Below are 26,979 nucleotides of genomic sequence, written 5' to 3' on the forward strand. Positions count from 1 at the left end.
GTTTAAGAAATAAGAAAATTGATACTGATTAAACAGAGAAACAGTAAAATAATAATAGAATACAAGCCCAAGTAAGAGCCAACAGAGAGGAGGGGGACCTGGAGCCATGGGTGGAATAAATAAGAGTGACAAAGGTGGCTTTAATCCAAGGCTACCCCTTTTACTGGCTCGTGTATTTGTCAAGATTACCAACAAAACTTAGTACAATACAGATGGTATCTTATACTTGAAATTGCCAACATACCAAGAAACATGAACCCTGAAAAACTTTATCATATTTCAGTGAACACAAATTCTTCAAAAAGCACTCACATCTAACAAGATTATAATTTACAGTCCATTTTTTAGAAGTATGGTGTACAAATATCCACTAAATTGACAGACAGAAGAGCATCTCAAGAGAAGAGACTATAGAGAATACAGTAACCAATACTGAGAACATGATTTGTAGCAGCAAAACATTCAAATTACCCAAAGAAGACAGGGAACTGTACTTATGCAAACAAATACAGCTGGGTTTGACATGAATTAAATAATTAATCCTTTCTGTTTGCAAGTTAAGGCCCCAGGTGCTATGTCGTCCAAAACCAGTCAAATCAAGAGAACTTGACTGGCCATACTTGGCCAAGGTCAGCTGCTCTTGATTCACTGTTAGGCTCTAACAGTAAATACTACAGAACACTGCAAGTTTGCATTGAGGTATCATTCTAATACAATCACTCCTCTCTCTGGGGGTGTGATGTGGCAACTGGAAAAGCCCTGGTCCAGATTTTCAAAGTTATCTAAGCAACAATATTGGCTTGAGAGCACTTTGTTACTATTGCTACACTAAGCTCAGGTTGTATTTCACTTTATCTAAGAGCTTTAAGACAAGTGCTGATCACACTGGTAATGTATATTTTCCAAGTTTCACGTTATGCAATTTAAGTATCAGAGATGGCAATAAAGAAAGTACCTCAATGAAAACTGACTTCCCTAAACACCGAGAGATACTATTCCACGCCTGTTAGATCCATTTCCTACCTACTCAAAATTCTGGATCTACAGCAAGACCTTTGGAAAAATAAATCAAACCAAGAAGTGTGAGGGAGAAAGGAAAACATGTGACAAAGACAATAGCAAAACTAGTTAGTGAGGCAACAATTCTGAAATATGAAAAAAGCCGCAAAGAAAAACCTAAATCTTTGAGTAGGATATGAAGATTTAACTACTATAGTAAAATACATTTCAAACAGATCTTAGAGAATGAGTGACACAGTTCTCACAAGACACGCTTTGTTTGAAGTGCTGACACCCATTTAAATCCTATGTCAACTTACAGAAAGTTCACACAATCTCAATGACATACCTGCTCATAACATGCCACCAGATCTCCAACTACAGTGCACTCTAACTCTACAATTATAGGCTCATCTTGAAGTGTTTTACAGCTCACAAGTACTATATTGACAGCAGTACAAAGAAACAGTCCTTTCAAGTATAAGGTCATAACCAAAGATTACTTATTAAAATTAGTTACAATTTATTTATATTGAGAGGGAAGTATTTATATTTAGGGGACATAACAAAAAAAAAAAAGTAAATGTTTTAGTCATCTTCTTGAAGCTTAAGGTTGCAAAACAGAATAAAACATTCACATAATAAATCTACTGGGAAAACTAGCACATTTTCTACTATTTCATTGTATAAAAAGTCAAAGAACTGGTGCTGGAAGCTAATTATTTACTCCTAAGCAGCAAGAACAGGATAGAGACAAACCTTAATAAAAACCACTTAGGGAAGACCCAAGAAGCAAATATATCCATAGATCAAAAATCCTCTCCCATAATCAAGTAGTGGTAGGAGCCTAAGCACTGACACGAGAGAAGTTATGCCAGATCAAATCAAGTTTTCCAAAACAAATTGCTTCATGCTTGCAATTAGTTTATGATCCAGCAGCTACTGCAAGAAATAGTCACAAGTAATCAACTGAACAGACAATTTCTTGCTACGTTAGCCAACTATGAAATACCATCTTTTTGTCTGCTGAAAAATGTAAAGAAACACAGCAGTATCAAAACAAGTAATTACTAGAGTGCACACACAAAACCCACATGGCTATCGCAACAGTAGGAGTACATCCAACAAGTTGGTAAGACTTTTGTAGATGGCCAAAAAAACATTACCAATTCTCTAACTCATTGATGCCTATCGAAAAATAAAATACAGACCAAGTACATAATTTTTTTTCCGGTCTGATTAGATTCAAAAGCCAGGTAAAGCTAGTGGAAGAACTGAATTGATCACCAATTCACTACACATGATCATAATTTCCACTGATATGTATCATGATAGAAACTAAGGTACACAAATTCATCTAGCAATATAGATAACGTAGGATTGAATTATCTATCTCCATCATCCTCACACATCCTTAGGAATAAAAGGCCAAGTATCAGACACAGAATACTGTTAGAAGATCAGCCTCCAAATCAGAGATGTCTTTTGAAGACCACATAAAAACAGCAATGAATGTCTAAAAGCAGGTACGAATAATTTTTTTCTTTGCCAGAAGCAAAGCAGATGATTTGATAGCTATTTACTTTTTTCAACTGAATTTCTTTTGAAGATGAAACATCACAGCATATAAAACAAGTTACAAAGAAGCAATACGCACTTGGTACCCAGAGGAAAAAAAACAGGTATCAAACTTAGTCATTCCTGCAAAAGTATCTGCCAATGTACCCCATGCCACCCTGTGCTGCAAGCAGCAGGCTATCATGAAAGATACATCCCTACTTTCTTGTCAGAGGAAGATATATTGTGAACATTCTTGTAGATGCATCCTCTGCAACATGAAACAGTTACACAAAAGGAGACGCTGTAAGTTTTACTCCAGTCTAGAATCCCAAAATACAAAATTGACAGAAAACCATGAAAGGATGGTTTATGAGGATTTATGAAAAAAAAAATAAACAATGAAAAGATAAAAATAGACCACAAAAACAAATCAGGGCAGTGGATAGACTAAGTATACCTACTGCTTTCCTATTCAGGAAAAGAGCACTCCTGGTATACCAGAACTCGAATACCAGAACTATCCCCTACCCCAGTATGGGGTATATATCAATTAACTGGATCGGGGTCTTCCCCACTGGATCCAGGTCTTGAAGGTGAAATGGGTGGCTGAGATTTCACAGAAAGTTGACAAACCTTATATCGTGTTCACAGTACATTGCAGCATTCATATCTGCCAGTGGGTGATGGTTCCGATGGTTATAGGCCTGAGGTGATTGTACTTCAGGGGATCACATCCTTATACCTATTAAATAAACTAATTACAATTAATCACTTGCAGAGACAGGAAAGGGGAGAGCATAGAAACTTGTTTTACTTCTTTGGTATTACAGCTGGGTTCCTGTGGGAACCCAGGACACCTCTCTGGGTACCCTGGATGGCCCAAGCCACTTGCAGGGGGCTCTAAGACCCTGGCATGCAGCCAAAGACATGTGAGGTTTTGATCTCAACCCTGGAGCAGATTGCCCCATGGATTTTTACCCCCCATGTCAAGTGCCTGTGCTTCCTCGAAAGCCTCAGCAGTTTTGGGAATTTGTTAAGAAGAAGGCAGCTGAAGAAAAAAATTAAGACTTAACAAACAAATTGAATACTCCAAAACTATCTTACAAGAAAAGTGTTAATGTAAATGTTCCTTGTGATAACCCTATGTTTTTTTCAGTTTTTAAAGCTGCTCCTAAAACAAAGCAAGATGACAGCCATCACGTCTTTGCCTAGAAGGTTGTGCAAGACCTCCAATCCAAAGTAGCTCAGTATAGTGTAAGAAATGACACCAGCCCTCTGAGCAGTGTATCTTTGTCTAACCTGCTAAACAAGCTGCAGCAGTTCAAGAGAAACAATTTTTAGATAGCATACAGTGAACAACCTTAGGAAAAAAAAAAAAAAAGACCAGAGAAGAAAGATTCCTTTTCGAAAGAAGAGAAACAAATTTATTCTCCTATTCCAGTAGAAAGTATAACAGTTTTTCAGTTTTTACAAATAGATCCAAGAAAACCAGAAAAACAACTGTAACTTAGGAAAAAAATGATCACTAAAAATATAAAACAGTGATTCAACAAAAATCTCCTCAGTTAGTTAAGCTTTCTGCTATTCTTTTAGCTTTTGCTTTGTTTTCTCATTCTGTAAATATGGTTGCTGACTCTAAGTTGTCAATTTAGTCAAGCATTTAGATCAAGCAATATTATATGGTATTCAAAAAAAAACATTGTTTGTTCATAGTAGTTAAAGAGTGTAACTTAAATTTGCGCTAACCAAAACAATACAAGATTTAAAACCCTTGTTCTAGTGTTCCTGCAACTCCTTTTGAGCATTAAAAGTAGTTATAGTTCACAGTTTTATAAAATAAAGTTGTTAAAAACACTTATAAATAAGAAACAAAAATAATTATACTAAGAATAAAAATGTTAATTTTGTTGATAGTTATAATTGTTACCTTGTGTTTCCCCTGTCTGCTTGAACTTTTGCAAAAAACCCTGCAAAAGTCCATAGCAGTTGTGCTTACAGATCAAAAACAAAAAAGGGGAATTGTGGAAGGAGCTAACAGTGGGCCTGTTAGCTGAAGGAGCAAGAAGCAAAGAAGTAGCTGATAAGGAGCTGTCTTCAAGGCTGTAACCAAGGAGACCAAGAGAAGTGAGGAACAGAAGAAAGACGAGTACTTCGCAGCTGGATGGAGTATTTTTAGAAAGTTAGTTAAGTCACTGTAACTTTTCACCAATGGTGTTATGTTGATTTATTGTGGCCAATAGTTAAGGTAGAAGAAGTATAAACTATCACAGAGTGTATAAAAAGTCAGACATATTTTGTATTAAACAGTTGCCAAATGAGACTGCTTCTAGTCTCTTCGTTGTGTTGTGACTGCCCCAACAGCGACAGGTTCCTACTTGTCTTTTCCGGCAAAAGTGCAGGTAGCTTAAGTACATGAATATATTACTCGGTATGACTTGATGGCAGGAAAAGCTTTCAAGATAACAGGGAGGCAAATATTCTTCTGGGGTTCCTGCTATCACTGAGAAAAGTTGTTACAGATCCTGCTGATTTGGAGACTTCTTGAAAACTGATTGCATTAAAATGGTACAGGCTAGCCAGAGGCTACATAAAGATCATCCAGATCATTACAGCTGTCAGATGCTGGAGTCATTCAGAGAGCCCATTCTTCACTTCAGCAGCACCATCTAAATAGTGATGATGCCTGACTGCTCCCAGAAAATGACAGCTGGTTACTGACTGCTAAACAGGGCTGCCCCACACAGAGATGAAGTGCCCTAATGTTCTGAGCCAGTGAGCTGCATCTGAAGCTGTGGGATGGGATGCAGTGAAGGCTTTTTTTGGAATTCTAGCTGCTAATGAGCCATAGCAGCAATCCACACACTCATGTCACGTTCAGCAATATGCCCCCACAGTATCGCCATCAAGGTGTCAGCACAGGCCCACAATTTGCCATGGGCTGGTAGCCCGGTATTTGGAAGACCTCAATACTTCCCTATGTTGTAAATCACTCTGTTAGGGGGATGATGCTATCCACATCACTAAACAAGAAGTGGGAGAAACACTGAGTAATGTCACTGAGGCAATGTAAAATCATGCCTGGGAAATGAACCCCAAGAAAATTCAGAGAACTCAGCCAGGAGTAAAATTTGGAAGAATAATTTGGCAGGCACTTCACAGAATGTTGCCTAAATCAGCTGAACAAATCACACTTTATGTAGCAGAAATGCCAAGTAGAAACACAGAAAATTCTTGGTTTATGATAGTTTCAGAGGCAATTTATATCATGTTTGGCTCAGATATGAAAATCATTATATAATAATAATAAAAAAAAAAAAGGTCAAGTGGAAATGGTGCATTTCTAAGCTTACATCTCTCAGCCAAAACAAAGTGCCTTACAGGAGGAAGCAGGACAAATTGTCCTGGGTAACAACAGTGTGCCTCTACTTTGGGCATAGCAGTTCCCACTGTATAAGCAATTAACCCAAGATAATAATGTTTCACTGACTGGACATCAAGAAATGTAAAAGAAAAACTGCAATGGAAAGCAGCATTCTTCGAAATGGCTGAGGAAACCTTCCTAACCTATCAAAGAAAGGGAGGAGCAAGCAATGCATTGAATTAATGGCTGTATCTATGGTGCTGGAAGAGCAATCTGCTTCAGAAGTCTTTGTTCTGACTCTTAGGCTTACAGAGGTTTCACACTGTGGTCTAGGAAATGAGATGCAATGACTGGATGATACTCAGTAAACCTCACTGGGGTTTGGTGTATAAAAGCATTGCTTACTTAGCCATGAGAGACATGTAGATGCCTATACTACAAATCATGGTGAGCTACTACAAGAACACAATGCTGTTGCTGCTCAGTGACCTAAGATATGTATTTCTGCAATAACCACTAGTGACAATGTGTTAGTTGAGTCGACTCTCCTAAGAAATCAAGTAATTCAGGGATATTTGCCATCTATAAATGGAGACAAAATAAGAGGAAATCCTTGCTCCAGAGAGACCATTCTAAATGTCTTTAAGTATACCTGCAAATAACAGAAGCAAGAAAAACTGCCACAACAGCCTTAGGGAAAGATAGAGCACTCAATGGTCCCAGGCCACACCTGACAGATATTACACAGGGCCATTTCCCAAAGGCCAGGGCTTGCAATAAATACTGGTGCTGACAGATACATCTACAAGCACTTGACTGTACTGCCCACCTCCCATGCTAACCAGAAGGTTATTATGAAAGGCCTTTTAAAATCAATGGTTAGATATTCCCACTTGGATTAAATCAAATAAGGGTCATCATTTCCAGGAGAAATGGTCCAATTGCAGAATGGTGAACCAGGTAACATGAGTTTATCACATATCCCTATCAACCTTGTTTAATAAAGCATACTAAAAGACTTACTAAAAACCAGTTGTGAATTCTTCCACCTACCTGCCAACAGCGGTGGGTTTGGCCAACAGCGCCGACAAGAGCATTAATATTTCGGAACAGGGGGGTGTGAGTCCAAGGTTACAACACTTACAAACTATTGTCAGGTCATCACTACACAAAAACAGACACCATGTTCCTGTCTGAGACAGAGGAGGGTGTGCATCTTGGTATTGGAAGGACAATCTTTTTTACAGTGATCCCTACCAAGATACTGGCCCAGGTGCCAGAAACTAACATCCTTCATTTCAGAACATTTTGCCAATACTCCTTAATACATTCTACAACATGTATTCTGCAAAAACTATGCTTCCCATTCCTTCAACAGACAGCAGATGTGGGCATTCTCCCTGGGAATTCTCACAGTTACATTAAACCTGCAGCAACATCCATTGGCAACCTGGGAGTGACAGTGATGCTCAGTCACACCTGCCCAGCATAGTTTTGGGCACAAAGGACACTAGTGGGAAATAAAAGGCCAAAAGAGCTGATCAACATCCAAGGATGACTGCAAGGGAGCCTTGAAAATGGGTGCGTGGGGGAAGATCTCCATGCTCTGATGACCCTTGAAGAGACCGCTTTACTTTGCCCTTGCTATGTGCTACTGATCTCTTACAGAGCAAAATAATTTTCCTCAATGAGAGCTTTCAACTTTCTTTCATACAAACTAAAATGCTGAAACATCTTTGGTATGCCAGAGTTAATAGAATAAGTCCATTCCATGGCAGAAAGACCATAATAACTCACTGCCACTATGTGAAGAGCTGATTTAATTTAGATTATCTCTCAACACTGGTTGTCAGAGGCATGTGCAGGAGGGGTTGCACATGTGCCACTTACAGGAGGCAACTAGGAGAAGATGGGAGAAAGCCTTGTCTCTGGGGATACTCTGTCTGGCAACCATTTCATGTCTCACATGGGACAGGCAGGCAGCAGACCATCAGGGACACTGCACCCTCCAGAGGGGTTCTCCAACAGATGGAAAAAGGTCTCCACCCATGGACTGCAGTGGAACGTTGGAGGTCTGTACCAGTGGTCTCCTGCCAGCAGGCAGATCATAGGAGGAGAGAGGGGGCATAAAAATAACTGAGTCACAAGCTCTGGGGCTTTTTTGACTCAGGCTTTTTGAGTCAGGGGCATGTTGAGGCATTTGGTCTTGTCCTTTTGCCCAGGCTTGAGGTCTGCGTATCACTCTGGCTCTAGCCTGTTTTTTGTAATTTTTGCCCTGGCTCCAGCCTGCCTTTTGGCTCTTTCGCCCTTGCTGGCCGTTACTCTCCCGCAAGTAACTCGCCCTCCTTCTCGCTGGGCATTTGGCTGGACAATGGCTGACCTCCGAGCCTTGAGTGCAGCCTGTGTTCCGCCGCACCCCTCGCCTGTCCCAGCCGCCGCCCGTCCTGCCTCCCTGCGCTCCTGACCGACGCCCCGCCTGCTTCATTCCAGCGTTCCTGCCTGCCTCTAGCCTTGCTTCGCCGGTCCAGCCAGCCACCGCGATCCTCACGGCAATCCTGTTCTGCACCCGCCGCCCGAGGGCCCCCTTCCTTCCCTCACCTCGTGTCCGGCTGCCCGTGGCCGCGGGAGCTGTGCCTGCGGAGCCGTGCCTCTCCAAGAGCTGCGCAGGCTCCCCAGCAGGCAGCGTGCACACACTCCCTCACACTTGGACGTCGCAGGCACTCCCTGACTTCTGGCAGTAATGCCCACTTTTTCTGTTCCCCCCTCTCTCCCCCCTCCATTATTTTTTGCCTTCATTCCTCCTTTTTCTGTCTTTTCTAGTCCTCTTTAATAGGTCAACTCCCTATTTTTTTTGTTACAAATAAATGGTTCTCAGACACAATACTGTCTCATTTGACTTATTTTTGTCCTAGACCATCTGTTTTCAAAGAACACCCCGCAGTTCCCCACAGTGGAACACGACACACTACCAAGCTGTGAAACTTGTGACTTAAGGAAAATATTAAAGATAATTGTTCTTCCTGAGAAAATGATATAGGAAATTCCTTATGGGAATTATAAGGTAATTTCACATAAATTACTACATTTTATTTCAGCTTATTAACTAACAATTTAAGCCTACTTTAAATTTTGAGATCACATCCTAAAGAAACACATTTTCAGGTGTGCAAAGTCGTCAGTAAAAACAGCCTCAAGACATTTCCAGAGGTGGACCCTTACCATATAGCAGCAGGTGGACACAGCACACAGGTGGAGCCCAACCTAGTGTAAGAGACATGGACATAGAGCATAAGACCAAACACAGGATGCAAAGATGATTGAGGGATTACAGCATCTGTCATATGAGGAGAGGTGGGACTGTTTGCAGCCTGAAGAGAAGGCCTGCATAAGATGGGGTGAAACCTAATCAATACACATAAAAAGAAGATTGATCAACATGGGATGAAAGCATGTCAGACTTTCCACAGTAGTGTACACTGACTAAAAAAGAGTCAACAGGGATAAATTGAACTAGAAGAAATTCTACATACAAAAATGAATACACTTGTTCATTATAAGAATGGTCAAGCATGGGAAAAAGCTTCCCAGAGGAGCTGTGGAGTCTCCATCCATAGAACTACTCAAAACCTGAGTGAACACAGTCATATGAAACCTGATGTAGCTGGTCCAATTTAACTAGGGTGGAGTTAAACGACATCATCTCCAAAGGCTCCTTGCCACCTCCACCACTCTGTGATCCTATATTAATCTCACAGGCAGAAAGCTGGGAGAGACAATCAAACAAAAGACAAAGAAACATTTTTTTGGTTGAAAATAAACAAAACTGGAAATCACTGTTTAATTAACATCTAGTAACTGTCGTGTGTAATAAAACTAACTGTCGTGTGTAATAAAACTATGTTATATACTAACAACGTTTATAAGAACAGCTAGGTTCTCCAAACTAGACACTACAGCAAATTAACTTCTGAAAGGACCACAGTAAATTAACATTCACAAAATGGTGATTAAAATACACTGACTTTGTCCCAATACAAATAACAGTAAACAAGCAGAAAGCAGTAAGTATTTCAAAGTCAGGATGAAAAGGATGCTTTCAAATCCAGCACAAATCCTTAATCTCTTCCATAATGAGACTGAGATGCTTATTACCTTAAAATCCATCTTCTTAATTTGAGGTCAGGGTACAACATGCTTGCAAAAGGAATTAAAACCAACTGAATTTAACCAATCTGAATAGAAATAATTAATGGAAAACTAAAGACTATAGCATAGAAGTCTGCAACAGAGCTGAGATTTAAAACAAACACTAGGTTTCCCACCTCCCTTTAAGTGGACTGATGTAAGCAGGCAAAACTGACTTGATCTGTTTTCAGATTCCTTTTCTTCACTCCTGCTTTAGGACACATGAGTGAGGTTCAGGGAGAACTCTATTAAAGCAAGCTGACTTGTAAAGCAAAATAATCATTGACACCATGGAACAGTCACAAAGCAATAAGCATTGTTGTTATTCTTGATAAAACACTTGACTACAACCACCTTCAGTACCTGAACAGATGTAAAGGTGCAGTTTCACACAGTGTTAACTCAACTGGAAGGAGTAGAGGGAGGAACCACAAATGATAGATGGGTATGTGCTTCTAAACGAAAAAGTTACGGCTTCCTGAAAAGATGAGGAAGAAGAAGGTAAGCACAATTGCATACCAGTTATGCAGATTAATGAATGCATATTAATCTCATTGAAAAAAGTATTTGACTATTCTCAATAATTACTAATGCAATCCTTTAAATATCTGTTAAAGATATGAGAAGTAATACATTTATTGTGACACGGGTTAGTTGTATGACCTATTTCAGACTTTCCTTTTCTCTTCCACCTCACTTCACATTAGCCTCATTTTCAACCTTACAGTCTTTCACTTCAGTTTTTTTCAGTCACTAGCTCACATAAGTTGATCTTCTATTCCAGTTTTCTCTTGATCCAGATCCTTGTCAGCCCAGCCCTAGAGTTGACAGAGTTTCTCCCTCTCCTATCAGGTCATGGTCCCAATGGTATCTACAGCCACCACATTTCTTTGCACAGACTGAGCCCCATTTGCTCCCACAGACTGACCTTCAATGCAGCGCTTCCCTTCCTCCCCAGTTCACCTACTTCTCTCTACATTCTCTTCTAGTCTCTGTTTGCACTTCTCTTCTTCTCTTCACAGCAAAACAACATGTCAACCTTCAACTGGAAGACTTCACCATCAATATTCAGTAACTTGTCAATGTTACAGTCTGTAGACCGCAGAAACTTACTGTGGGAAGTATCAGACAGCCTTCTAAGATGTCAAGGTTGACCAGAATCCCATAGTTTAGAAATGTACCATGGACCTACTGCTACTTACAAGTACATTAATTAACCTTAGTTTCAATAAAGGTGCTTTATTTAAACTGAATCAAAGAGAAAAGGAAATTGAATAGATTCTGAGGTAAAAAATAATTACAAACTGAGAGAAATTAGAAACGGAGTGACAGAAAAATACATACTTACATTATCTTAGCAAATTACACCATCTTTCTTCAATGAAATGAAAGATCATTCCCCAAGACAAAAGAAAATGCAGTGGAGCTGGTCAGGGGGTGGGGAGATTAACTATTTTTTTATCCATACTACAACATGGGGGATTATTAAATGTGATGAATGGATTAGAAGATGTAAAAAAAAAAAAAATTCAAAATGAATGGTTAAACAAAGAAATTGAAACAAGGTTTTGAATGGTAATTTCATTAACTGTTTCATAAATATAGCCCTGTATCTGTATATCTGAACTGATTCAGCTTTATTCCTTTTCCTTGTGTCCATCACCATTCCCCAGAGAGAGCAGATCTGCATCATCCACTTCACTTCCTCCTTTGAGGAAGCTGCAGTCTGCAGTGAGGTCACATTCAGCTTTCTCTTTTCCAAGCTGAACCCAATAAGCTCTTAGTTTTCCCAGTATGTAATGAAACAAATACAATCTGGACTTTTCAGCCCAACAACATGAAGACTAAAAGTGAACATGACTGTTATGACTGTTCTCTATACAGAAGTATATACAGAGAAAAAGTATGAATTAAGCTACTGAATGATACTAAACAAGAACAATGAGTATATATGAAGACTGTGAATAATTCAAATTGAAAATTAGACTGGCATTTTTGAAACAAGCCATTAAAGGTATGCTGTACGCCCTATTTTTTAAGATGAGTAAATGTTAACAAATCTTCTATAGTTTAGCAGTGGCCCTCTAGTGTTAACCTGGTCCTGTTCTTCAAAAAAAAAAAAATTAAGAATTTCACAAACTTTAAAAACCTGAAGTTCAATATAAACATTTTTCCTAATCCATTTTTGTTCCCAAGTATGAAAGACTAATAATCCCTTTTTTTGTTCAAGTATGAAGACCTGAGGCATATACAACACAGAAGACTGAAAGCAAATAGGATACTTGCAACACATGACCATCAGCAGAAAACTTTTTTTTTTTTTTTTGCTTATTTAAGTCTTGATTAGCCCTACACACTAGGGACTCTGACACAGAGCTAGACAATTTTACAAAGACAAACTTTTGAGATACCATTGTTTTGTAGGGATTTCTACAGTAAAGTACTTGTATTAGTACACTAGGACCACAAATGTACAACAGTACAGACTAAAATACTAGAAAAGGACTGAGACAACCAAGTGGAACCATAAGATCAAAAAAAGAATATTGATAACTGTGGAGTGGAACTGGGAGGTAGTGATGGAGTATGAGACCATACTACATTCATGGATCAGCAAATAGGATATGATTCAACATCTTCAGCATTATTTGTCCAAAGGGAAGATAAATGCAGCAAAGATCATGCAACATCATTACCAGTAAAGAATAAAACAAAATACACAGTGAGGACTTGGTAAACAGCATCCCCTTCTCCCTTGTCACTGCAAGTAATCATACTGAGAAGATAGCCATCTGCCCTGGTCCTCATAAATGTAGGACTGCAAAAGCAAGAAATGAAAGGATGACAAAAATCTCTGGGATTTCAAATACAAGTTTACGAAAATTAACTTGTTCAAAAGTAGATGTCATGTTTCCACCTATCCAGTGATCCATTGTGAGTTGCTGCACTTTAAACTCTCATATTATATGATGACACACTCTGCTTGGCTATTGCAGAGCCTTGATATCTTAAACTAGAGTACTTGCCAAGTTACATCTATAGCCTAAAATGCAGGAACTTCATCACTGCAGCATGAACAGACAAAGTTATTATTTATTGCCTTTTATTGCAAAACACACTGTTCCCTGCATAAAACAGTGGGTTCTACTGAGTATTTTCACTGTCAATAAAACATTGATGGGTAGTGGGAAAGCAAGAAAACCCCTTCCTCTACAACGCATAGAAAGTGCTCACAGGGCTTGGAGTACTGCAGCAACAGAGCTCTTCCAACTAATGACTGCTAAGTGTCTTCTTTAGAAACACCTTGCCTGACCTTCACCTATTAAAAAAATTGGAAAAGCTTGCTTTCTTCTGGCATCTCTTCATATACAATCTATGTGTATCCTGTCAGAGGCTAGTATGCAATTTCATTCACATTCTCACATAGATTTGAAAGAGAATCTCTACCTAGCTTATGTTTCTCAGCACTAGAAATAATAAATCCCAAAATTTTAAATGTATACCTGAAAAACAGTGCTTAAAAAAAACCACACTAACCATAAATTTTGCTTCCTATATATACTACACGATTTTTGTGAGTACTTGTTCTTTGCTCACATGGTCCCAAGTTACATCTTAAAATCCTACTTCATTTTACTTTATGCTTTCAGAATGTTGTCGTAACAAAAGCGCCCCACACTTGCATTCCCACATACCCTTAATATGAATTCATATTGAAATATTTGTTTCATATAAGTTATAAAGTAACCTATCAGATTTGAGATCTATTGGATCAAGTTTTTCAGATAAAACCTTTACATCTTTCTGCAGGAAAACGCTTTTAGTTGATTCAACATGCCTGAACAATTTATAAATAGCACCTCTCCTCCTTGGGTGGGAGAGGGTGCTATATAATTGAGAGGGAGGCACCTTGGCCCATTGGAAGACAATGAATTTGAGTACAGGCAAGGTTGAGAGACAATGAAACTGAGTCCTTCACTTATCACAGAGAAATTAAGGCAGTTATTTAACAAAGAATAAGTTGTAAATTCTCACTGTCTTTCTGCTGCCCTATGCATTTCAATTTTTTATGTCCCGACTGCCTTAGAAAGGAGATAAAAACAAAAAGGAGGAGAAAAAGAAGGGGGAAAAGTGTGAAAGGGGAAGAAAAAGGTGAAAAGTGGTGAGGAAAAGCAAAACAGACGGGGAAAAGCTGAAAAGAGGGGGAGCTGACAGACGTGGGGAAAGGTGATGAAAAAGGTATTGGGAAAGAAAGAGTAAAAGAGGGGCAAAAGAAAAAAGAATAAGGGTAAAAAGGAGAGAGGAAGAAGAGGACAAAAAATAAAGGGGGAGGAGAAAAAAGAGGGGAGTGAGACAGGAAATAAGGGAGGAAAAAGGGAGGAAAAAGAGAGAAAAAATGAGGAAAACAGTTGTGCCTTGAAAAACACCTTGCATTCGATTGGCATGCTCTGAAGCATGAAGAAAATATTTCTCACTAGTTAGAGAATGTCCAGTGTTTCTTTCTGCCATTTTAACATTAGAATGAACTTGCATGCCTTAAGTAGAGACATTTTTTAAATTATTCAGAATATTTTGACTATACAGACTGTCATATTAGACCTGGCTGGTAAACCAGTCTAGCAACAATTTGCTCAGATCAGCCAGCACTATATCTTGTTCTCAAGATGCAAGACAACTAACATGGTATAGCCTATTATTACTGAACAGAATATGGTAGATATGGTATAATCTACTCTTTTAAGTATTTAATCCTAATTGTTAGCAATTGTTTTAATAGTATACACTAGAAATACTTTTTCTAGCTTGTTCAGCTCCATTTGTCATGCATTTCAAAACTCTGTTTGCAGCAGTTGTAACTTTGGATAGTACTACTATAAACATGCCAGGAGATTTACTCATCTTGAATATCACAAGCAATGGCCAGATCCAACTAAATGGATTAAAGGAAATCTGGCAAGTTATGAAATTCCTTTAAAGTATAGACTTAATTGCATTGTGCATGCCATCATTTTTGAGCGTGCAACATGAATACTTCTGTCAAGCTATAAAATGAGAACTTCAGAACAAATCCCAACCTCTTGGCACCTTTTGAGCCATTACTATATCTAAAACAGAAGCAATGTGCTAAGAAGCAATGTGAAAAGAATTGTCTTCAATACATTTTACAACAGAGCTCCTTTGGATTCACCTCTAAGAAATCAAGAAAAAACATTCACTCCGACTATTTTATGGTATCAGCCACATACAGGGAAATAATCTCCACAACAAGCAGATTCAATTCTATCTGGTATTATTTGACACTTGGGAGCCCTGAGACTCTCCCACTTGACAAGAAAGCAAATAAAGCATCAAAATGGTGGGTTTGTATTTTGGATTGCATCTTTAAGATTACTTTAAGCTTGCTTGGACATACACTTGTGCAGACCTCTGCCTCCATATGTCAAAGGAAGTATCTTTTTTTGGCTACTTGCTAGCCCTTACCTCCTATCTCTCTAATTTTCACCTGTCCCAACAGTGAGATCACCATATCAAAGAAACTAACTGAGTACCCAAGGTCTAAATTCAACCCACTTTCCATTCTTTCTGCATGCACTAGTCAGCTTCAGTCTTCCGGCAAAGTTATTTCTGAAAACTAGCTCCTATTTCAGATTTACAGTACAAGACAGACTCATGATTTCAGATCTACAGTACAGAACAGAAATATAAACAAGAATCCAACACATCAGTACCTAATTTTAAGTTCAGTTACAATTTTGGTATTAAACTGCTATTTTCTGAAAGCTATATATTTATTACCGATATTTTTAATGTGAGAATACCTACAAATATGGAAAAGGAGTGCCCCAAATCAAAAAGGAAACAAAACACCTGATTCATATTAAGTGAGAGATCACAGAGATTTGTGACATAAACACCTGTTGTATTGTAAGAAGACTTCAATTTCCATGTCAAACACTTTTTCTTTAATAAGTAGCTTAAAAATTCTCATTAATGCCAGTGATTTATAATTTTTTTTATTCCACCTATAAGAATACTCATCTGCAAGCATACAGCAGGCAATGTGACAACAGTCTACAGTAAAACCTACCAACCTGCCAATGACAGCACCTCTGTGTTTGCAGTCTATAAGCCAACCGCAGAACTGACCATGGCTTTACCATTGCTGAAGAGCTTTGGGACCCACCCCTTCACACAGCAGTTCTCACAGCACAACCACGCTCCGGCAAGTGGACAGTTGTATGGCACATTCAAAAATATATGTGAACCCATTTGTAAGAGATTGATACACAAAACATATATATTTTGATAGTAATGCCTGAAATTAATACATGAGTTTTAAAGGAACAGAATGAAGAGTGAAGGCTCAACAAGAAAAAAAAAAAACAAAACCACCCCCCCAAAAAAAAACCAAAAAAAAAAAAAAAAAAAAAAAGAAAAAAAAACAGGAAAAAAAAAAACCCGAACAAAAATACAAACAAAAAAAGCCACTCCCAAGGACTGTCGGGAACCATACGCTACTCGAAACAGCTGGAAGTCGAAACTAACAAAATGACTGCACTTGAATGCTTCCCATGGCTGGACACTCATTGGTGAAGAAATGACAGCGCCAGCGGGCTTGTGCCTAAGTCCGGAGGGGCTCTGCCTCCCCGCATGCAGCCACGTTCCCACCGCCGACATGCCGCCCGGCCCTTTCAGCCGGACCCGATGACGGGCGGGAGGCACCGGGACGGCCCCGCTCGCTGCCCGTAGGGGCCTCGTGCTGGCGACGCGGGGCGCCGCGGGAAACTTTAGCGGCGGGGAGCGCGCCGTGCCCCTGCTGTTCCCGGGAAGCTCGTCCCTCCTGTCTGCTTTGCATGGGACACAAAGTCCCGGTGGGGAGAGCCGAGGCTCCGCCGCATCCACCCCCTCAGGCGGCGGCGGCAGGGCTCAGCCGGTGACAGGGAGGGCGGGATGGGGGCTACCCCCGCCTCCCAGCGTCGCAGACGCCGCAGTCAGCAGCCAGCAGGGGAAGAGCTGCTCCTGGCACCCGCACGGCAGTGCTAAGCGGCCCGCGGGCGTCCGGGAACCCGCCCCAATGCATCCGCGGGAGGTGCCGCGCCTCGGGCAGCGCGCAAGGTTGCGGCGCCGCCGCCGCACGTGTGCCCAGGCAGAGACAGCGCCAAGCGCGGCCCGGCGAGTGTCCGGCCAAGGCGCGGCACCGGCACGGCCGCGGGGCTCGGGAGAATCACCGCAACTCAAAGTATCCCCTTCTCCGGCTCCCGCTCCTCCCCTCCCCATAATCCCCGCTCCCGGGCGAACGCGGAACAGGTAGAACTCACGGGAGGAAGGGAAGGGAAGACAAGACGCGCCGCGCCGCTAACCCCCGGCCGATCCGCCCGGCCGCTGCCAGCAGCGACACCGACACTGGGGTCCACCGCCGCGACCCGCCCCTCTTCCTGCCCCGCCCCGGGACCGCCCCCCCTCGCGCTCCGCCCCTCCCCGCCCCGGCGTGGGGGACGCGGCAGCGCACACGTCGGCCCGGTAGCTGTGCCGGGCTGTGCCGCTGGGAGGCGCTGTCCGAGCCCGCTTTGCTTTGATCCGCACCGGGCTGGGCCGGGCCGCGCCGGGAGTGGGGCCTGGTGGGTCTGTTGCCACGGGCTGGGGGCTGGGGTTCGCAGGGGAAGGCCTGGAGTCGTCAGGGGAGGGTTCGGTTTTCTCAGTGAAGGGTCTGGAATCCACAGGGGAGAGTCTGAAGTCCGCACGAAACGGGCTCGGTGTTCGCTTGGAGGGGTCCGAGCCTTGCGAGCCCCCAGGGAGGGAGCCAAGCGTCCCGTGCCCTTCTGACTGCCCTCGGGCAGGAACGGGCGGGTGTGCGATCAGTCCCGGGGGATGAAGGCCCTTCGTGCCGGGAGAGGAAAGGCTGTGGTTGCGGGGTCGCACCCGTGGTCAGCGAATTAAGGGGAAGGCTCTGCAGACTCCTCTGCGGGGTGTAGGGGCGGGTGGTAGCACCAGCTCAGGACAGCGGGGAGCCACGGCATGGTATCCTCCGAAGGATGGGTGCTGGGCATGCCTGGTAACGAAGGATCCAAGGTGAGGGTGCCGATTGTGATTGTAAGCTTGTCGAGAGCTTCAGTGTACTTTAATAAGATGATGTTTTCAGTGAAATTCGTAACATAACCTAGTGAGCTGAAGCTTGGGCATGTGTTACAATGAGCTGTATCTCAACCACACATACCCACCGCATGGGAGGGGAGCCTGTTCAGCAAGGGATGTTCAACATCCCTTGCTGGACAGGTTTGTGCAGGAGACCTTCGAGAGGTTTATCTGCATAGGTAAAATGGAAGAATTAGGGCCCAAATCTGTATTGTTTTTCAGGGGCATTGTGATGAAGTATTTGTTTATCAAATAGGACTGTCCTAATGCTCCTTAAAAATATAAAAAATATATATGGTAAAACATAATTCTGTCACCCTCAACTTAAAATAATTGGGGTTTTTTTCTGAGTTGATCTACCAACTTCATTATGACAACAAATCTGGGTAATTGGGTCTGTGATGGATGTTTCAGTATTTCTAAAAAGGCTAAATGTATTATTAAGATGGAGCATGTGCCTCGTTCATATAAAATGGAAAATGCAACACAAATTAATTATTTGAAGGCTTATTAATATTTTTAAATTTAAAAACTCTACTGCATCTGTAGAGTTCTGGCTTGGTTTTAATTGCCTGGTCCTTTTTCTTCAGAAGTGAAAATTTGCTTTTGTGCATCTATAGGACATAGCAAGCAATTAGTGATTAATGTGTCCCAAAGATGCTTTCAGTCTTTGATGACAGGAAATATTAAGCTCTTTGAACAGAAATGGTGACTTACTGGGTCCAACTGATTTGCAAAGTCATGCCAACATTTTTTTGTAGACCTCTTTGTCACACCAAGCCACCATCAAAGTGCCAGACTTCCCTTACATTATTGATCTGGCTCATGAAAATGAGCACTGTAGGTGCAAAGACCTGGTCTAAGGATTCCAGGACTTTCCCTGAGCAAAGCACATGGTGCTTTTGTGAAATAACAAATCAATAAACACTGTTGCTGAGGCAGGAGCAATGCAAAGGCTTGCCCCCACCTTAAGCTCTAAGTGGCGTTACTGAAGGGTGCAGCTTTGCAGTCTCTCACAGGCGGCTACATTCTGTTCTAGAAGTGTTTCCCATGCTAGCTGCTCTTATGTAAATTATTTAATTGGTGTAGATTAATATATTCTCAAATCAATCTTTGCAAAGGAAAGCATGGACAAGAATTTGGAGGACCTCAAAATAGTCTTTAGCATGGAAATGTTCCATTAATTAGAAGGTCTTAGTTTATGACAATGCTAGGGGCCTACAAATTCAGTCCTTTCTCTAAGTGTGGAATATTTGGTTTACAGGTAGTAATAAAAAGAATCAAAGTATTTGGGAAAAAAAAAGAGAGAAAAACGTTGAAAAGATATATTATCAAGTCTCTGAAAAGAAACTGTGAAAGAGACCGACCTTGGGGCCTACTAAGAGGATAGGCTTTAATGTTTTCTTTCTGAATTTTAGAAGTTTTTTCTTCAAAATTAGAGAAAATTAATTAAAATCTCAGCATCTTATGACTACCTTTGTATCAAAGTCATTAACTTGAATAGAACCTGTCAAATCTACTAGTTTTATTTAGGTTAACGTGAGGCAGTCTACCTTAGACTTTATGTTTGATGGCTGTCTCTATCATAGAAAAATGAGATTTTTCCTCAACTGCTCATACTGCTTTCATTAGTTCGAAAGTTGTTTTCATATTGCTTCACAAAGGCAATAAAAATCAATACAATAAAATGTGATGCTTTATTTTTGTCTCTTTATGAAATCTGAAACTTGGCTTACAGTGTCTTGTCCTTTGAATTTGAAAATTTCTAACGTAGAAAAACAAAATAAGTGTTAAACTTTATTCTGTGACTTATGCTGTTACCTCCTAGTGTGAAGCACTGAAAAATAAACAAAGCAAGCCCCATGTCCTGTAAAGTACTAGATTTCCTGTAAGACTGACTTCACTGAGTTGAAAAACTATTTCTCATCTTGCATGACTGGATATCTACTTTTATAATAGCTTTGCATGGGAAATAAAACTGTGGGGTTTTCTTTAGCTTGCCAATCTTTTAATCTGCATTAGATCAAAATTCAGCAAGGAATTGAATTTTGAGATTAGGTATATGCTTAAGCAATTAATTTTAGACCTTTGACATAAAAGTTACATAAAAATATAAGATTGGTCTGTGCTTGTAATCTCATGATAAAGTACTTGGACTTCCTTGTATACAGGAATAGACTTAATGTCCTATGCTTTTGCATTGTGGCAAATTTATCTTGAAATTTTTCATTAACCATGCTAGACCATGCCATTTATAGATCTGTGAGAAAATGTTCTTCCAATTTGTGCAAATCCTTTTGAGTCATTCAATTGTGTTATGGAAGTATAAGCAAGTCTTCTTGCTTATACTCCCGTAACACAATATTGTTACTGGCAAGTAACAATAGTAAATATTAAATCATAAAGGTCAGTATCATACTTGATGAAGGATTTTAGATAGGTAAATTGATTCCAGGCTCTGAGCTCTTTGCTTTGAGTACAATTTACTCTGTTTTTGCCACAGATACTTAATTTCCTTTTGCCATGGTTTTTTGGAATTATTTTTGTTTTGGTTTTGTTTTGTTTTTAGGAAAAACAAGTTACAAACTTTCTCTTTATTCTCTTGCATGTGTGAAAGTACAGACTGCATCATACGCTAGAGAGCTGCATGGAGATTTTACTTTGCAAATGGAGCAGCATGCTGGCAGCAAAAAGGATGAAAGCCTTTGAACAGCTCCTTTGATGATAGAAATCAGCCCATGATTCTCCTTCAGGCTGCAGTTTTATTCATCACTATTTCCTAGGTTTGTTTCTAGCACCAAGATAAATTTCAATGTAAAAAGAGAGTCCCAGTGAAAGAGATATATGTTATAAAGATATGTAACACAACTGTCATTAAAGTACTTTACATACCGTGGTATAAAGCAAAAATACACAAAACAAATGCCGTTATATTGGAGGCTTAATTTTATCCAGGTGAATGGAGATATGCAATAAATCCAGTTAGGCAAGCCTGCATCCTTAGCAAAACTTCTGCTCTTGTGCAGTAAATAGTTTCTGCAGACTGCAGATGAAGTAAGATTTTGGGTCACTGCTGTTTATACAATGCTTTTCCTATGTGTAAAGGATGTTCATCTCTACCTCTGGTAGGACTGTGCTTAATTAATAAAACAATAATTAATGTCAGTGTTTTGAAGGCAAATTATTCATAATAACATCTTACCTAGAGTGATGCCATATTTTGCATACCACTGAAAATCATTTCTAGTTGTTTCAGAACAGAAAATGTTCATTGTTGTATCTCTGTTTTCTATTTGTGTGCTGCTGTCTTACATATACACTGTCCTTTGAATCTTCATACATGAGATGGATGAACATATGTATAAGTGATCACTGGTGCCTCAATGCAGGTAATCCAGTTGTCATTAATTTGAATGTGACAACTCAACTGTCCTTGGGAAATTGTCTATATTTCTCTTATGGTTTTTTGTGTGTCTTTAAATAATCTTACTCTTGCCGTTTTGCCTCTGGGATATCTACATATGTATCTCTGAAGGGTTGGGATTTTTCCTATACTTAACTTTTATTTGTTTGCTTGTTCGTTGTGAGGAAAAAAAAACTGTTAGATGTCTGTGGTAATAACAAAAGACTTGCAAAAAAAGTTGAATTGAATTAGAACTTACATTCCATCCTTAGATTGTCTCCTAAGAATTTGGTGTAGGAAAACAGTGGATTTGCATTCTTTGTTCATACCTAATAGTATTAAACAGAGACTGAGATTACATTAGGAATTTAGTAGCTCACTACCAAATTCTGACATATGAAAGACCTGATGACTGAGCTGCAGATATGGTCTTTAGTGAGATGCATAATTTCAAAAGTTAATCTCTCTTAGTGCAAAAATACTTTTTTTACAGAAACAGAGGTAGCAGCAAATGAAAATGTTTTAAGTCTATCAGTTGTCCTTTTTCCTCTGAAGGGTTTTGCTGATATTATACTACATGCATTTAAGATGTACTTACACTACCCTTTCAAGATTAAACTACAAAATATTTACAGATTTTAGAAGACGAACCACAGGTACACTGAAAACAATGGAAATTAGGTAATTATTTGTTACAAAATTTTGAGAGAAAAATAGCCATAATAGGAGATTTAAGAAGATAAAGACAGAAGAGTAGTGATGTCAAATTGTCCCTTGCATGTATGTTCCTAATTGACTATACATATAACTGTTTGCCTAGAATAAAGCTAAATCTGCTAACAAAGTCTACTGTACAAACAACTGTTGTTTAACTTTTAGAATCCATTTATTCTGTGCTAACATTGTTTTTTAAAAGTAACTGCATTCAGAATCACATGAACAGAGGTAAGTCTTCAAACCAGAGGAAATCATGCTGTGACAGCTGTATATAAATAAGCAGATTTTATTTTAAAGTGTGGAAAAATAAGCCCTTGAAAAACTGTCAACATTTAGCTGTGATTTATGTAGGGTAAATTTACCAGTGTTGTGCCAGGCTTAAACCACTTTTTAATGGGTTGAGTCATGCATCTACACCTTTTGAAAATCCAGGTATCTCAATTTGTCATGGGATGACTCATGGTAGGTTCCTTATAAGCTAATTATTAGACACAGTCAGTGCAAAATATTACAAAATTTAGTATTCTGGAGAAGGATGTAGCCTCAAATGAACACTGAGGGAGGTTATTCAGGTACTAATATACAATGTGACCAAGACTCTGTGCCACATCAAGCAATGGTGGGATATGGGATGGAAGCCAGCTGTCACATTGCTTCACTCAGTGAAATAATCACCCATTCAAAATTAATGAAAATGAAGTTAGGACACCAGTAAGAGAGGCAGTGAAAGAAATGAAATGGATCTATTTAGTACTTACTTAATACTTTGATTTATTATTAGGAGTATTTAAATACTAACTGAGCTTTGCAAAAGCAGTGTAAAGACAAAACAAATTTTTGCCGCCATATTCTACTCGAATAGAATCTGTAGTCTTCATTTCTCTTAAGACTGAAAGTAAAGATACCCAGTTGTGGATATAGAATGAATTTAACCATCTGCCAAACTCACCATACTATTGCACTTTTATTGAACTATCAGTCAAAAATACCCTGAATTTTAGGAGAGCAAGGCTTTAGTTGTTCATGGAATTAATGAAAAAGATCCCCTGCAAAATTACCCTCATGGATACAGGAGCAGAACAGAGATGGCAACTAATATTTTTCTTGAAACTAAAATGCTTTGTATTACCATGTGTAAGAAATGAGGTAACAAAGACAGGATAGAAGCATGGCTGAGTGAGTAAGAAGGAAATGCACAGGCAGTGGGTGCAGGTACATGTACCCTGAAAAGAGAAGGCTGATCTACTCTTTTTTGTTATTTTTCACTGGCTGTCATTCTTCCTACATTTCTGAAGTCCCTGAAGCTCAAGACCCTCAATGGTGAAAAATGTCCCATCTTAAGAGAAGGTCAAGTTAGGGACTACCTAAGGAAGCTGAATATATACAAGTGTATGAGAAGAAAAATGTTGCATCTCAGGGTGCTGAGGAAATGGCAAGATATCATTACTAAGCCACTCACTCCACGTTGTATTTGAAAAGTCATGGCAGAGAGGTGAAGCACCTAGTGACTGAAGAAAAGGGCATAATACTCCCATTTCTAAAAAGGGTAAAAAGGAGGAATACTGGACAATACTGACCAGTCATCCTCACTTTATTAACCAGTGAGATAAGGAACAGGTTCTCCTGTAAATTATGTTGAAGTGAATGGAATACAGGGAGGTGATTAGGGATAGTCACCATGGCTTCACCAAAAGCAAAATGTGCTGGACTACTCCAGCGGCCTTTAATGATGAAGGAACTACATAAGTGGACAAGAGAAGAGATACTGATGTGTCTACCTGGGCAGATACCTTTGATATGACCCTTCACAATGTTCTCTAAATCAGAGAGACCAAGAAAGGCCCTTTTATGAAGGCGCGTTGTGGCAGGACAAGGGACAATTGTTTCAAACTCTAGAACTGTAGACAGAGATTAGGCATTGTTGTGGTTTGACACTGGCCCAATACCAGACACCCACAAGAGTTGGTCACTCACCCTCCCCTGCCACAACTGGGCAGAGGAGGGAAAAAGAAAAAAATGTTAATGAATGCTTCATCAGTGAGATAAGGACTGGAAAAAACCACTTCAAGGGCAAAACATGTTCAACTTAAGTTGCAAAGTAAATTTATTACTAACCAAGTCAGAAGAGGATAATAAGTAAAATAAGCCCTTAAAACACTTTTTTCCCCCAGCCCCTCCCTTTTCCCCACCTACAGCACAGGGAGACAAGGCATGGGAGTTTTGGTCAGTTCATCGCCGAGATTTTCTTCCACTGCTCAGGGAGAGGAATCCTTCCCCTGTGAGGCTGTGGGGTCCCTCGCATGGGAGATGGCTGTCCATGAACTTCTCCAGTGTGAGTCCACTCTTACGAGCAGCAGCCATACCACACCTGCTGTAGCATGAACTCCCACCATGCACAGACAGTCCTCCCAAAACTGCTGTGACATGGGTCACTCTTTCCACGGGGTGCTTTCCTCCAAGGACAGGCTGCTCCAGCCTGGAAGCAAGGGCCCTCTCTCCACCTGGTCTCCCACTCCTCCAGGCATCCACCTGCTCCAGCATGGGCACCTCCCCCATGGCTGTGGGTGGATCTCTGCATTCCCTGTGCACCCATGGGCTGCAGGGGCACAGCTGCTTCACATGGTCTTCACCACTGCCTGCAGAGGAATCTTGGCTCCAGTGCCTGGAGCACTTCCTCCCCATCCTTCTCCACTAACCTTGTTGTTTCCATGTTGTTTTCACCTTGTTCTCACCTCCTCCTCTTTTCTGACTAGAAGCCAAAGCCTCCTGACTTTGTGTTGATTTACTTCTTAAGTATGTCATCACAGAGGTGTTACCAGCCTCTCTCATTGGGCCAGTTTTGGCTAACAGCATGTCCATCTTCAGAGCCATCAGGGATTGGCACTGCTGGACATGGTGGGAAGCTTCTTGTAGCTTCCCACAGGAGCCATCTTTTTGCCCCCTGCTACCACAAACCAGGATGTGCCAAACCAACAGGCATAGAAAAGAACTTTACTGTAAAGGTGATGAGGCACTGAAAGCGGTTTCCAAGAGAAGCTCTGAATGCCCCACCCCTGTGTAGTTATGATATTTTATGAAAAATCATTTGCTAGGATTTTTCCCTCTTGAGAAGCTGAAGAGCCTCAGCTCTTCAGAGAGGAGAGAAATATAAACAATAGCTATCTGCTGCTGTGGAGTGCAACAGGTGCAGCTGTGATTGGTGCATGTTAGCTGTTTCTAAATAATAGCCAGTCACAGATACAGCTGGCTCAGACTCTCGAGAGTAACAAGATTTTGTTATGCATTCTATTCTTGTTCTTTCTAGCTTGCTAATGAATCTTTTCTCCTATTCTTTTAGTATAGTTTTATTGTAGTATTTTAATATAATATATTTCATAATATAATAAACCAACCTTCTGACAACATAGAGTCCAGACTTGCGTCTCCACGCATGGGGCACCAGACACAACATCCCTGGAACTGTTCAAGGCCAGGCCAGCCTTGGGGCTCTGAGCAGCCTGGTCTAGTGGAAGATGTCCCAGCCCATGGTGAAAGAATTGGAACTAGATGGTGTTTAAATGTCCTGTCCAACACAAATCACTCTGGGATTCTGTGGTCTCATGATTCTATTGTTTGATTATTTGAAGACTTATTATATTTTCTTATTCCTCATTAACCCAGGATTTACTTTTCCTTTAGAAAGCAAAAGAGACACTAGGAATTACACCAGAAAGGAGGGATCACAAACTCTTCCAGAATGAAGCAGGCAGGATGCCATCAACATAGGTTTGTTATAGGTAAAAAGTGATCCAGCCAATTTGATAAAAATAAAAACAGAATTTATTCACGACCAATATACTGTCCTGACTGCCAACAATCAAAAAGTAGCACCAACCCTGGTATCAGAGCGGGTGAACTATGATCCGGCCTCTATCACATTGAATCCCCCTGTTCACCATTGAGATGCAGCAGAGTTCAGTTTTTATACTCTTTTTCTTGCCTACGGTGGAGTCCCTTTGTCCCCTTGTGGAGTTCTTCATATTCATGCGGTGTCTATTCACTGTCCTGTACTGGACAAAGCCACATCTGGGAATCGATGTGTATCGGACCCCAGTTCCCAGAATCCTTCATTCAGATGTATGGTCCTTGATGGTCCTGTCTGTCTGAGGTGGACATCTACATGGGCCATCATCGCTGGGGAATTCTCATGGTCGTGCTATCGGGGAGTGCCCATCTCCTGTGCGAGCTAGGTTTTCTTCATATGTTAATGATGCACCTCCTCCTTGGTTGCAAGCTGTCCTGTGTGGAAATCACCCCCTCCCATCAGCTGGCATGATCTTAAAGCTTTACCTTATATTATATTAATAAACCTATATTTTCAGCACGAATTACCCCCTTATTTATAACAGGTTGTTTGAGGATGATGTGCAAATTGCTCTTTCTTGAAAACAGAGCAACCAGCTCAGACATCCACTTTGACTCTGACGGCTGAAAAAGGAGGCCATGCATTGCTTGTGATCTCTGAAGAAAGACATCCAACCATTTTTATCAGAGAGATTTGCTCTATGCAAAGCCTTAGAAATGCATTTAAATCTTAAAACAGCAACACATCTTTCTTGTAATGTATTTACTCTTTTTCCAG

General features: G+C 40.4%; 1 protein-coding gene across 5 annotated transcripts in view; it reads right to left on the minus strand.

Moving 5' to 3' along the window:
• Positions 1-17,542, minus strand: part of PAM (peptidylglycine alpha-amidating monooxygenase) — a 118,717-nt gene extending 101,175 nt beyond the window's left edge. For 4 of the 5 annotated variants that reach the window (XM_041398115.1, XM_041398113.1, XM_041398114.1 and 1 more), the window contains exons 1-2: positions 17,425-17,537; positions 10,469-10,583 (exon numbers count right to left, since the gene is read on the minus strand). The gene's annotated coding sequence lies outside the window, so the exon portion shown is untranslated. Of the gene's footprint in view, positions 1-10,468; positions 10,584-17,424 lie in introns of all 5 variants that reach the window. The other variant, XM_041398112.1, reaches the window with a different exon arrangement.
• Between the last annotated feature and the right edge of the window lie 9,437 nt (positions 17,543-26,979).

Source organism: Onychostruthus taczanowskii, unplaced genomic scaffold, assembly GCF_017590055.1.
Source record: "Onychostruthus taczanowskii isolate IOZ18803 unplaced genomic scaffold, ASM1759005v1 scaffold140, whole genome shotgun sequence".
Classification (NCBI taxonomy): domain Eukaryota; kingdom Metazoa; phylum Chordata; class Aves; order Passeriformes; family Passeridae; genus Onychostruthus; species Onychostruthus taczanowskii.